This window comes from Tachyglossus aculeatus, chromosome X3 (assembly GCF_015852505.1).
Source record: "Tachyglossus aculeatus isolate mTacAcu1 chromosome X3, mTacAcu1.pri, whole genome shotgun sequence".
NCBI classification, from domain to species: domain Eukaryota; kingdom Metazoa; phylum Chordata; class Mammalia; order Monotremata; family Tachyglossidae; genus Tachyglossus; species Tachyglossus aculeatus.
The window spans coordinates 16,719,805-16,724,468 of NC_052099.1; the positions used below are offsets into that span (position 1 = coordinate 16,719,805).

Here is a 4,664-nt window from a genome sequence, read left to right on the forward strand (position 1 = left end):
GTGCTAAGTGCTTGGGGAGTACAATACAATGGTAGATAATCAGATCGAAAGCAGTTCCTTGCCTCACGGAGTACTCATGGTAGAGACAGGGAGAACAAGCATTGAAATCCACATTTTACAGATGAAGAAACTAGGGCACAGAGAAGTTAAGTGACTTGCCCAAGGTCATTCAACGGGCAAGCAGTAGAGCTGGGATTAGAAACTCCGGTCCTGTGTTCTTTCTCCATTAAGCCAAACTGCTTCTCTGTGTTCTTTTGCCCACCCCTTATGCTGGGGTTTTCAGTTTCTGTTGGAATATCCAGTCTGCCATGATTTATTTGTCCCGCTTCCTGGACATTAACATGACTATCCTTCTGAAGGAAGGCGATGATGGAACGGAGCAGGGGGTTGTTAAAGTGCGGCTCACAGATGAGTGATTCTGGGTAGGGCAGCATATTGGTGGGATCACCTGACAAAATAAATTCAGGTCTTAGAAAATTGGGAGCAAGAGGGAAAGTAAGTTACAGCCCATGACAGATGGGTGCTACACTGCTCATGCTCAAGATTGATCAGCCTATAGATTTTACCAAAAACTTTCATGCATATTGCCGCAGGCTTAGAGGAGCCATAAGTTCCCAAGATGGATGGTAGGGAGACTAGTTACTTTCCTTGGTTCTTCTCACACACAAGATGAATGCAGGAACAGGGAAACCAAGAAAGTGTAATGGGTCAGTCCAGAGGATTATTCTCATGCCAAATATTTCAGTCAAATGCAGCTGTCTTGACCATCTAGCCATCCACCCCTCCACCCATCTCTTCCGTGAAGTCAGAGGGAAGTAATGGATACTGACATACCTCAATCCACCCCCCCAGCAGGGGGTCTTTAGTGGGACAAATGTTGGTTTTCTGTCATCCTCTGGCCCTCAGCTGAGGCCCGCGAGGTATCAGCAGGGGCGACGGGATCAGCGATCTGGGCAGCGGTGGCTGCTCGCAACATTCCTTCCTTCCTAGGAGTGAGGCCAGGATGGAACCATGAGCGGCCTAGGGTCCCACTGAGGGCTGAAGTCTCCTGGAGCTTCCCTCCACTGGACAACCTGGGTTTAGGAATGAGGGGAGGCAGTGGGATGGAGAGAAAGATGGGGAGGCGATAGTCATAATTGTGGCATCTGTAAGGTGCTTACTATGTACTAAACACTGGGGTAGATACAATAAAATCAGCTTAGAACAGTGTAAGAGCTTAACAAGTCTTGTCTTATGCAGTCGAGCCGTTTTCGACCCATAATGACACCACAGACGCATCTCTCCCAGAACTCCCCGCTGTCCATCTGCAATCGTTCTGGTAGTGTATCCATAGAGTTTTCTTGGCAAAAATACGGAAGTGGTTTACCATTGCACCTTCCACGCAGTAAACCTGAATCTTCACCCTCAACTCTCTCCCGTGCTGCTGCTGCCCAGCATGGGTAAGTTTTGACCTGTCGCAGATGGCCTTCCACTCGCTAGCCACTGCTCAAGCTAGGAATGGAATGGGTAGGCCTCTGCTTGAGTCTCCCCCCTGTAGCCGAGACTGGTAGAGTACTGGAAACTCTCCAGGTGTGACACTGAGAGGGGGCTTAAAAGCACCATTATCATTATTATTATTAGATCAGGCCCAGGCCCTGTCCCACATGGAGTTCACAGTTCAAAGAGGAGGGAGCACATATGTAAAAATCCCCATTTTTCAGATGAGGAACTGAGGCCCAGGGAGGTTAAGTGCCTTGTCCAAGGTCACACAACAGGCAAGTGGCAGAGCCGGAATTAGAATCCAGGTCCTCTGATTCCCAGCCTGGTGGTCTGTACTCTAGGATGCTCCAGTGCTTCAGTTGTGCCCGAGCACCTGTTTTCACAATGTGCCTTGGCTACAATGTGATTGCAGGAATTTGTTTCGACAAGTCACATCCACCTGGGTATGGTGGTCTTGAACTTGCTGCTGCTGATAATAATAGTAATAATGGTATATGTTAAGGTCCTACTATGTTTCAAACACTGTACTAAATACTTCCACATGGGGCTCAGAATCCCTGTTCCACATGGGGCTCAAAATCTAAGTAGGAGGGAATAGGATTTAACCCTCATTTTACAGATGAGGAAACTGAGGCACAGAGAAGTTGTGACCTGCCCAAGGCCACCTAGCAGGTACATGGCAGGGCTGGTATCAGAACCCAGGTCCCCTGACTCCCCGGCCTCACTGTGTTGGGAGAACACTTGTGCTTGTGGGACTCGGTGGCATGCAGCGTGAGTTCCTTAACATAGGCTCTGTGACGTTGCAAACCCCCACATTCTGAGAAGGGGCTGCCCAGGGCCAACAAGGCTCAGACCCAGAATGCCACGGGTGACCCTATATAGCTTCTCCCCAAAGCCCACCCCCAACCCCATACTCTGTGACATCACAAACCCCCACATTCTCAGAAGGGGCTGTCCTGGGCCAACGAGGTGCAGACCCAGAATGCCGTGAGTGATCTCGCACGGCTCCTCGCCCCCATCCTCATGGAAGGGCAGCCCTCAGAGCAGAGCATGGGCTTGGATGCGGTTCAGTTTCCAGTGGCCAGTTGGCCGGCTAACAAACGGAGCCAAAGGCGGGGCCCTGGGGCTTTGCCTTTGTCAGCAAAGTGCCCAGCCAGTGCTTCATCATCAGAAACCAAAGAGTACTTAAACGATACCGGCTCAGGTTGGCCGTCATAATTCATTGGCCTCCAGCGGCTTCTGGCTCTCTGGTGCCTTTTCTCTTCCCCATTCCTGTTTTGCTGCAGTCGGCGTTCTAAGTCTCCCGGTAATCTTCCGACACACAATATTTCTCTATCGTAGCACAAAAGGCAAAGCAGAAACACCCAGGTGAAAGCTGGAGCGATTAACCATGTAACAGAGACTACTCGAGAGAAATGTCACTGCGAGAATAAGCTGTGGGCAGATGACACTGCAGCCAGGAATTGGTGTCAGTGTTTTATCAGTTGATGGTATTTTTTAAGAGCATCTCACTATTAATCAATGGTACCATTTGAGCATTTACTTTGAGCAGGCCACTGTACTGAGCACTTGAGGGAGTACAATACAACAGACTTGGTAGATACATTCCCTGCCCACAAGGAGCCTACAGTCTAGAGGGGGAGAGAGACATTAAAATAAACTATGTGTCTATACATAACTGCTGTGGGCTGAGGGTGGGGTGAATGTCAAATGTTTAAAGGAGATAGATCCAAGTGCAAGGCCGACACAGAAGGGAGAGGGAGTAGAGGAAATCAGAGCTTAGTTGGGGAAGGCCTCTTGGAGATGGGATTTTAAGGGGGCTTTGAAGGCGGTGGTCTGTCAGATATGCAAAGGTCAGAGTTCTAGGCCAGAGGGAGAATACATGCAAGGGGTCAGCAGCAAGATAAACGAGACCGAGGTAAAGCAAGTAGGTAGGTATTGGAAGAGTGACGTGTGCAGGCTGGGTAGTAGGAGATCAGCGAGGTGAGATAGGAGGGATGAGCCGAATGAGTGTCTTAAAGCTCATTTTAAGGAGTTTCCATTTGATGCGGCAGTGGATGGGCAACCATGTTAAGTTTGAGGGATTGGTGGGACATCCAACTGGATATGTCCTGAAGGCAGGAGGAAATGAGAGACTGCAGATGAGAGAGGTCAGGCCTTGAGAGGTAGATTTGGAAATCATACACGTTGAAGTAGTAGTTGAAGCCAAAGGAATGAATGAGCTCTCCTAGCATTTGGTTGTAGGTGGAGAATAGCCAGGAACCAGAACAGAGCCTTGAGGCACTCCCACAGTTAACGGGTGGGAGGCAGTGGAGGAGCCCGCAAAACAGGCTGAGAAGGAGCAACCAGAGAGATAGAAAGAGAACCAGGAGAGGACAGTATCAGTGAAGCTGTGGTTACCTGATATTTCAAGGGAAAGGGGGTCATCTACAGTGTTAATGGCACCTGAGAGGTCAAGGAGGATGAGGATGGAGTGCTTAGTGTGTGCAGAGCACCGTATTAAGCGCTTGGGAGAGTTCAATACAATAAAGTTGGGAGACATGATCCCTGCCCTTAAGGCGCTTACAGACCAAGGGAGGGAGGGGGAGGGAGGAGGGCAGGTGAGGGCAGGCTCTCACATCCAAACCGCATCTCTGAATCCCAATCGGCCACATAGCGGAGGAGGAGGATGGTGGTGGTGGGAAGCCTGGCTTGTTGGAGCTACCATTAGGACTGACGTGCTCGGCCTCCCTCGCCATCATATGAGCCCGGACAACGCTGGCCTCAGAAGCGGTCCTATTTCACTGCCCCCTGGCAGGCAAAGTTTCTCAGATTTGCTGGGGAGGATATTTTAGAGCAGACATTGTTTTGTTTTAGGGTGTATTTTAAAGGACCAATTGAAATCTGTGAAAAACACATGAAAACATGCTGGAATCCTTTCCCCCCAAAAAAGATTATCTGTAATTGCTGAAACGGGAACAGGGGAAGGTTAGTCCCAGTATCACCTAGTATTTCTCCAGGTTTTAATCTAATGTATTTTCTCAATTGGGGTCATTTCCATCATAACATTGGCTTATTAAAAGCCGGCCCCAAGAATGTGTCCACAAGAGATTGGCTTTTAAAGCTGGGAGATGATGATGATGATGATGGCATTTGTTAAGTGCTTACTATGTGCCAAGCACTGTTCTAAGCACTAGGTGGGATAC

General features: G+C 49.2%; 1 non-coding gene across 1 annotated transcript; it reads right to left on the minus strand.

Moving 5' to 3' along the window:
• Positions 1–1,449: 1,449 nt before the first annotated feature.
• On the minus strand, positions 1,450–1,587 carry LOC119949044. Its single transcript, XR_005457141.1, has one exon. It is a non-coding gene; the product is annotated as a small nucleolar RNA SNORA7 (small nucleolar RNA).
• Positions 1,588–4,664: the final 3,077 nt, after the last annotated feature.